Source organism: Belonocnema kinseyi, chromosome 10 (genome assembly GCF_010883055.1).
Source record: "Belonocnema kinseyi isolate 2016_QV_RU_SX_M_011 chromosome 10, B_treatae_v1, whole genome shotgun sequence".
In the NCBI taxonomy this organism is placed as follows: Eukaryota; Metazoa; Arthropoda; class Insecta; order Hymenoptera; family Cynipidae; genus Belonocnema; species Belonocnema kinseyi.
In genome coordinates this window covers 114,505,977-114,515,403 of record NC_046666.1, presented here as the reverse complement: position 1 = coordinate 114,515,403, position 9,427 = coordinate 114,505,977, and positions in this window count along the sequence as shown.

Here is a 9,427-nt window from a genome sequence, read left to right as displayed (position 1 = left end):
TTTTAAGGGTTTTAAATATTTGAGGATGTTTTAAAAGATGTCAAGGAATTTTCAACTTATTTTTGTAATTTAAAGGAATTTTAAAGAATTTTAACAACTTTATCAGGGTTATTTAAAAAAATTCGAAAGTACTTTAGAGATCTTTAGAAGATGTCAAGGTCTTTCCAAAGATTTTAAATGTTTCGAAATATTTGAGAGTATTTTGAAAGGTTCCAAGGAATTTCTAATTGATTGCAGTAGTTTGAAATGAGATTTTAAAGGATTTGATATATCTCAGGATATTTTAATAGATTCTAAGGCATCGTCAATTGAGTGCAATAATTTAGTATGAGATTTTAAAGGATTTGAAATATTTTAGGGTATTTTTAAAATTCTAAGGAATTTTCAAGATCTTTGAAAAATTTCAAGAGATTTTAAAGAATTAGAAATTTTTCACTTTTTTTTCCTTTTTAGTCACATATAAATCAACATTCGGAGAAACGAATGAATTGACTTGAATTAAGTCTAACATTTGCTTAATATCAATTGCTCGACATAAAACCTTTTTTTGTTCATTTATCTATGTTTAAATGTGGTTCGTTCATCCCAATCTGCAGTTTTCTTATAAAAGTCTATCGGCCAGTAATTTTTAACAGTTTTATTTTTCTTAATCCATTTTCGGACTAAATGGTCTAAAATTTCTTAATATATGAATAAAGAAAAAAAGCTCAATATATTTGAGTATTTGGGTATTTTACTATTTTTCAACGTATCGTACTAAAATCTGTCATTCGCTCTCGGTGTATTGCGAATGAGCGTGCGAGCAGAAGGCACGAAGAAGCAAGCGCTCGGAGTTCGCAGAATTGGCCGGACTAACCATGCACACTTATGGAGCAAATGAAAATAACCTTTTTTTTAAATCGGGCATCAAACCTCAACTCTTCTTATCAGGAATAGTATAATTTTATATTATTTTTTGAATTTATAATTATTATTAGTCAAATGAGGGATGACTTCTTGCTTTCTTTCAATATCTTATAAAAAACAAGGGGTTCTCATAGAGTCTAAAGACGAGGGACTTACGGTAATTTTTTTAGATATTAGCTGGAACTATTTCATGACATTAAATTTTAGTTCCGGAAGTAAGGGGATTTTTTGCGGATTTTTCAATATGTTAGTGGCTGAAAACGGGGTGTTTCAGGTGAGATAGAGGAATAAAACTTTTTTTAGTGTCTTTGGACATCAGATGGAACCAATCTGAAGTATACAATTTTAGGTCTGGAAGTTAGGGGATTTTTTTTCTCGATTTTTCAATATTTTAGGTGTCGAAAACGGGCTGTTCCGGATGAGATAGAGAAATGAAACTTTTTTTTAGTATCTTGGGACATCAGATGGAACCATTCTGAAGCATAACATTTTAGGTCTGGATGTTAGGGTTTGTTTTGAAATTTTTTGAAATTTTTCAATATTTTAGGGGTTACAAACGAGGGTGTTCCGTATGAGATAGGGTAATGAAACATTTTTTTAGTATTTTTGGTCATCAGATGGAATAGTTTTGAAGCATAAAATTTTAGGTCTGGATGTTAGGGGATTTTTCCCGATTCTTCATTATGTTAGGGGATGAAAACAAGGGTGTTCTGGATGAGATAGGGTGCTGAAACTTTTACGGGTATCTCCAGTCATCAAACAGATCTATTTAGAACTTTTGAATTTTAGGTCTGTCGCAAAAAATTTTTTTTGTAAATTACTTTTTTAAAACGTTGCAAACTTTAGCGAGCACCTTAAATGACCCTGAAATGATACAAGAGAAAAGAAAGAAAAAAGTTTTTTTGGAAAATTAGTTTAAAAAATAAATGTTTAAACATTTTTTTATTTAACTGAAACATCATATTTATGGAGCCCCAAGTAAGCCTTAACATAGGATGAAGGAAGAAAATTGTTTACTTCATTTTTACTAGAATTGTCTAAATAAAAATTATTCAAACAAATTTTTTCATTTTTTATTATCATATTCCCAGAGCCCTAAATGAGCCGTAAATTATTATATAAGGTGACTTTTCCCTGAAATCATTTTTAGTACGTTTTACAGCAATTTTCGGCTAGCTTAACTTGAAGCTATTTTTTACAAACCCAAATTTTCAACCTAATATCTCATAGCGTGTAGATTTAGAATTAGTGAGATAGAAAAAAAGAATCTTTTATATTTTTATATTGTCAAATATCGACAATCAAAATTGTCCTTTTTAACATTTTAGGTTTGGGTATATTAAGGGTGGTTTGTAGGGGTCTTGCCGAACTTTCTCACTCCCTCTATAATTATGATGATAAAAAAAGAGAATTTTTCACGTTTTTATATTTTCAAATATCGACAATCAAAATTGTCCTTTTTAACATTTTAGGTTTGGATATATTAAGGGTGGTTTGTAGGGGTCTTGCCGAACTTTCTCACTCCCTCTATAAATATGATGATAAAAAAAGAGAATTTATCACCTTTTTATATTTTCAAATATCGACAATCAAAATGGTCATTTTTAACATTTTAGGTGTGGTTATATTAAGGAAGGTTTTTAGGGGCCTTGCCGAACTTTCTCACTCACTCTATAATTAGTGAGATAAAAAATATAATTTTTCCACGTTTCTATATTTTCAAATATCGACAATCAAACTTGTCATTTACAACATTTTAGGTGTGGATATATTAAGGGTGTATTTAGGGGTCTTGCCGAACTTTCTCACTCAATCTATAATTAGTTAGGTAAAAAAAGATAATTTTTCACGTTTTTATATTTTCAAATATCGACAATAAAAATGGTCATTTTTAACATTTTAGGTGTGGTTATATTAAGGGTGTTTTTTAGGGGTCTTGCCGAACTTTCTCACTCCCTCTATAATTATGGTGATAAAAAAAGATAATTTTTCACGTTTTTTTATTTTCAAATATCGACAATCAAACTTGTCATTTACAACATTTTAGGTGTGGATATATTAAGGGTGTTTTTAGGGGTCTTGCCGAACTTTCTCACTCAATCTATAATTAGTTAGGTAAAAAAAGATAATTTTTCACGTTTTTATATTTTCAAATATCGACAATGAAAATTGTCCTTTTTAATATTTTAGGTTTGGATGCCGAACTTTCTCACTCCCTCTATAATTATGATGATAAAAAAAGAGAATTTTTCACCTTTTTATATTTTCAAATATCGACAATCAAAATGGTCATTTTTAACATTTTAGGTGTGGTTATATTAAGGGAGGTTTTTAGGGGTCTTGCCGAACTTTCTCACTCACTCTATAATTAGTGAGATAAAAAAAGATAATTTTTCACGTTTTTATATTTTCAAATAACGACAATCAAACTTGTCATTTACAAAATTTTAGGTGTGGATATATTAAGGGTGTTTTTAGGGTTCTTGCCGAACTTTCTCACTCACTCTATAATTAGTTAGGTAAAAAAGATAATTTTTCACGTTTTTATATTTTCAAATATCGACAATCAAAATGTTCCTTTTTAACATTTTAGGTGTGGTTATATTAAGGGTGGTTTTTAGGGGTCTTGCCGAAATTTCTCACTCCCTCTATAATTAGTGAGGTAAAAAAAGATAATTTTTCACGTTTTTATATTTTCAAATATCCACAATAAAAATGGTCATTTTTAACATTTTAGGTGTGGTTATATTAAGGGTGTTTTTTAGGGGTCTTGCCGAATTTTCTCACTCCCTCTATAATTACGATGATAGAAAAAGAGAATTTTTCACGTTTTTATATTTTCAAATATCGACAATCAAACTTGTCATTTACAACATTTTAGATGTGGATATATTAAGGGTGTTTTTAGGGGTCTTGCCGAACTTTCTCACTCACTCTATAATTAGTTAGGTAAAAAAAGATAATTTTTCACGTTTTGATATTTTCAAATATCGACAATCAAACTTGTCATTTACAACATTTTAGATGTGGATATATTAAGGGTGTTTTTAGGGGTCTTGCCGAACTTTCCCACTCACTCTATAATTAGTTAGGTAAAAAAAGATAATTTTTCAGGTTTTTATATTTTCAAATATCGACAATCAAAATGGTCATTTTTAACATTTTAGGTGTGGTTATATTAAGGGTGGTTCTTAGGGGTCTTGCCGAACTTTCTCACTCCCTCTATAATTATGATGATAAAAAAAGATAATTTTTCACGTTTTTATATTTTCAAATATTGACAATCAAGATGGTCATTTTTAACATTTTAGATGTGGTTATACTAAGGGTGGTTTTTAGGAGTCTTGCCGAACTTTCACACTCACTCTATAATTAGTGAGGTAAAAAAAGATCATTTTTCACGTTTTTATATTTTCAAATATCGACAATCAAAATGGTCATTTTTAACATTTTAGGTGTGGTTATATTAAGGGTGTTTTTTAGGGGTGTTGCCGAACTTTCTTACTCCCTTTATCATTAGTGAGATAAAAAAAGATATTTTTTGACGTTTTTATATTTTCAAATATCGACAATCAAAATGGTCATTTTTAACATTTTAGGTGTGGTTATATTAAGGGTGGTTTTTAGGGGTCTTGCCGAACGTTCTCACTCCCTCTATAATTAGTGAGATAAAAAAGAGAATTTTTGACGTTTTTATATTTTCAAATGTCGACAATCAAAATGGTCATTTTTAACATTTTAGGCGTGGTTATTTTAAGGGTGGGTTTTAGGAGTCATGCCGAACTTTCTCACTCACTCTATAATTATTTAGGTAAAAAAAGATAATTTTTCACGTTTTTATATTTTCAAATATCGACAATCAAAATTGTCATTTTTAACATTTTAGGTGTGGATATGTTAAGGGTGGTTTTTAGGGGTCTTGCCGAAGTTTCTCACTCCCTCTATAATTATGATGATAAAAAAAGAGAATTTTTGACGATTTTATATTTTCAAATATCGACAATCAAAATGGTCATTTTTAACATTTTAGGTGTGGTTATATTAAGGGTGGTTTTTAGGTGTCTTGCCGAACGTTCTCACTCCCTCTATAATTAGTGAGATAAAAAAAGAGAATTTTTGATGCTTTTAATATTTTCAAATATGGACAATCATAATTGTGTTTGGCATGTTTGAATCATGGGTGATTTGTAAGGGTATTCAACCCCTCAAAAAATAAAAATTTCGAAAACTTCTTCCGATGGAATATCATTTTTGTCATCCTAAACGATTTAGGCAAAAAAAAATTCGGGGAGAAAAATCTTTAATTTCGTTCATATGAACGTTCATAACTTCAAGTACATCCTAAAAATAAAAGATAAATTTCAAATTGGAAACAGCAGCATCAGCAATGTGCTATAATTTACTCGTCGGAGTTCTCCAACCAACTTCCATAATTCTTCACGTTGAATCGATCAGCTGATAACTATTATTGACAGTGAACCAACCAGCGGAACTCAACGTCGGATTTGTGTTGTCTTTCGCCCCCGGGCGAAATTTTATTTTTCTCCTTAGAATTGTTTTCGAGTATCACATTCGAAGATGTTCCTCGATGAAAGATTACGTGTGTGCAGATACTAAATTTTTTATTTGCAACGAATGTGCAAATTTTATTGCTTGCATTAATTTTTTTTAAGGTTTAGGCGATTTAGTCCAAAATTTGTGTTAATGCTCAATATACGCGAATCAAATAATCTGAAATGCATCAAACCAAACATTATCTGCAAAGTGCTATAACTCGAATGGTAATATCTTATTTCATCAATTTATTAATCAACTTTTTAAAAAATTATAAACATTGATGTATAAAAACGTTCTTTAGTGCCTTTTATTTAATCTGTCAAATTTTAAACACGATATCTCAATCCGCGTGGACACAGTGAACACCAAAAAAAAATTTTCATAACCGGGGACTAGTCTGGTCACGTGGTCACCGAAGAGCATGCCCTTAACCACAAAAATTTACTTAGTACCTGTCCTCGATGTTGAAAATGGCCCGTAAAAATCGACTGCAATTAACTCGTTTGGGTTTTTCGGGGTCGAAATTTTCCTTCCATTGTTATTTGGCATCCTTTTTAACCGATTCCAGTACAGGTTTTTTTTCAATTTTCTTCACAGTTTTTTGTGTGCCTGCATGCCCTATGTCTTCATGAATTAAATCAATTATCGCGTTTCTAGCTCATTTGGGAATCAACGCACGCTCTCTAATTAGATTTTTAGTTTTGCGCAAAATTATTTTATTTCTGAAGCAATAATTCTCAATTACTTGCCCCTCTAATAAATCTTTAGATAGTTTTGACGTATCTTCGCTATTTTTTTGATTGCTTGGCAAATTTTCAATTAATCTGAATAATGGGTTAGAATTTCTATTTTTTATATTTACTACTTTTTTCTCAGCTTCTGCTTTATTATCTAACTCAGCTATTGCAAACATTTTCTCATCTATTTCATCATTTTTCCCCATGACGATCCTGCTCAAATAGTCTGTAGCTACATTAACCGCCCCTGTACAGTGAATAATTTCAAATGAGAACATTTGCAATAACGTAGACCATCTCATTAATCTAGAATTATAAAACTGAGTTTTGTGTAAAAACGTAAGTGCTATGTGGTCTGTATAAATTTTGAACTTTGTCGAATGAAGATATTTCTGTAGTTTGACTAGACCATAAACAATTACCAACAATTCTAATTCGGTTATTGTTAGTTACTACGTTATGCGACGGATATCAAGTTTAGTTTTCCGTTTTTGATTTACTGTTGCTTTAGATTTTCGATAGCCATAGAAGCGCGTGGTCGTGTGCTTTTTTTGCTCCGTATATGCATATTTAGCAAACACTTGCCCGCATACTAATATTTAAATTGATACCTTCTGTGCATATATTACAAAATTTTACTATTTTATTTATATGCTATAAACCTGAAATTAGTAGAGTGTTTGTGCATTCGTTGAACATAAACCAGTACAACAAGCAAGTTTTTCTTCTTTTCTTAACAGCAGGTTTGCTGTGGATCCTGACGATTAAATTAATAAAATAACACTAGTTCTCATACACCAACGTTTACAAAAAAACGAAAAAAACGAAAAATAAAATATTTGAAAAGTGAAAATGTTTTCACTTTTTACGTCAGTATTATGTACCAAAAGCTCCATCTTAAAGTTTCAGCCCTCTAGTACAGCGTTTCCCAAAGTGCTACCCTGGGTAGGGTGGCTACCCGGCGGTAGGGGATGTTACCTCGGGCCGGGTAGCTCGGTAAACTCCAAAGCAGGCTCCCCGCTGCGAGCATGTGACCTGTTAAAATAACTGAAGTTATAAAGGTATGGCACAATTAAATTTAAATGAGTTGAATCAATTTCGTGATATAATTTTAGAAATATGGAAAAAATTTCATAAAAATCGGTTAATATTTTCACTAATTTTGTCCAAGAAAATCCATTACTGGACCACTTTGCAGCTTAACAAAAGTGCAATAACTTTTGTGCAAGCTAGCACATGCCCGCACCACAGGCAGTCAAGTGTCCCCCCTTGGGTTTAAGTACTATGAAAAAAATTGGAGTGTGGCGGCCCTACCACTCCCCAGAAAGAGCGAAAAAAGTTTGGGTATCGCTGCTCTAGTGCACGTGGAACCCACCCCAAATCAACCCCTAAATATCAGAAAATTTGTCAAAAATACACAATTCTGAAAAGTCAAAATGTTTTTAATGATTATCGCTGCATTTAGAGCCAAAAGTACCACTAAAAAGTTTCATCCCTCTAGTCTAGAATTTTCGGTACTAAATGCAGCGATAATCATTAAAAACATTATGAATTTTCAAAATTGTGTACTTTTAACGAATTTTATCATATGGAGGGGTGGGTTTTGGGTGTTTTCCACATACACTAGAGGGATGAAACTTTGTAGTGGCATTTTAAGTACTAAATGCAACGATAATCATTAAAAACATTTTGACTATTCAAAATTGTGTATTTTTAACGAATTTTATTATATTTAGGGGTTGATTTGTGGTGGGTTCCACATGCACTAGAGGGCTCAAATTTTTAGATGGGGTTTTTGGCACCTAATACTGACGTAAACAGTGAAAAAATTTTGAATTTTCAAATATTTTATTTTTCGTTTTTTTCGTTTTTTTGTAAACGTTGGGAACTTCAGACTCGTATGCTAAGATTCACTAAATACAAAACAGCTTGAAAACCCCACGGAATTGGTAGGCAAACCCCCAATTTTGCAAAGAGTCATGTCAGAAAACTCATACATGGATCCGAACTCACTAACAGTTTGTGTGATAAATCAGTGTTAGTAGCAACAGAAGAAAACTTGCGTGAATTATACTTTCAAATATTCATGTAGTCTTTATTCTGAGCTTCATCTGCGTCTTCGGAAAACTGTCCAATTGGTAAGTGAAAATGTTTCATCAAATCAGGTACATGCATTGATACATATCTTATAGACAGTTACAGCCATGTAGTACCACGGGTATAAACGTACGTACAGTTGTGCGGGCTCCATAGTATAGTTTCAAATGTTTCCAATTTAGTTGGCTATGTACTTGTTAATTTGTGCAGAATGTACGCAAATCTTTCCACTAACTCCAAGTCTTAAAAACTTTAGTTTCTGCTGTTAGTTCAGGGTCTGCAAAAAAGTTTCATGCAGTACTCCCATCATTGGATGTGCATGCGTCTTGTTTTACTGCATCTATTACCAATCTTGTCTTCTGATGAAAAGCTTTGTAAATTCGAGTTTCGCCTTCTTCTGCAAAACTTTATATACATCCGAGAAGATAGGTAGGGAGCGTTCTGGCGCATTTTTTCCCGTACGAATAGCAATCTTGCGGCTAGAGCGCAGAAGGATGTAAGATTGGTTTCGCTCCTTGTGCTGACTAATGAATCGCAGTTTTGAAGTATCCGATCCACACTATCGATATTGGAAATCAATACTTAAAAATCATGGGAATGGATATTTTCAGCCCCAAAAATATGGAATAGGAGATGATATGATATACGATATCGCAATATTAGGCTATTTAATACCAGATATTCCCGGAATTGAAGTTTTTCACCCCAAAATAATATAATTTTTATGTATTAAATGTTTATCGCAATGGTGCGTCATTGAAAATTTCCATGATCTGCAACCACCCTCGTGATACTATAACAATTCTTTGTAAAGAAAATTCCATGCTGATGACGTCATCGTCGATTCCTGGAATCCTTATCTATGTGAACTGAATTAAAATTAAACGTTCTCCTTTGATATTTGCCGATAGGGGCGTCATTTTTCATATAATTTTAAACAATTTCTGGGTAAAAAAATTCCATTCTGATGACGTCATCATGATTCCTGGAATCCTTATCAACATTGCTGCTGTATTTCACCAGTGTAAAGGTCCTCCTTTTAATAACATGTTATCTTATTACCAATATATAAATCAATTTGGCCGGGAAAAATAGTTAATTAAAAAGTATAAATTTCTGATCCGTCTCAA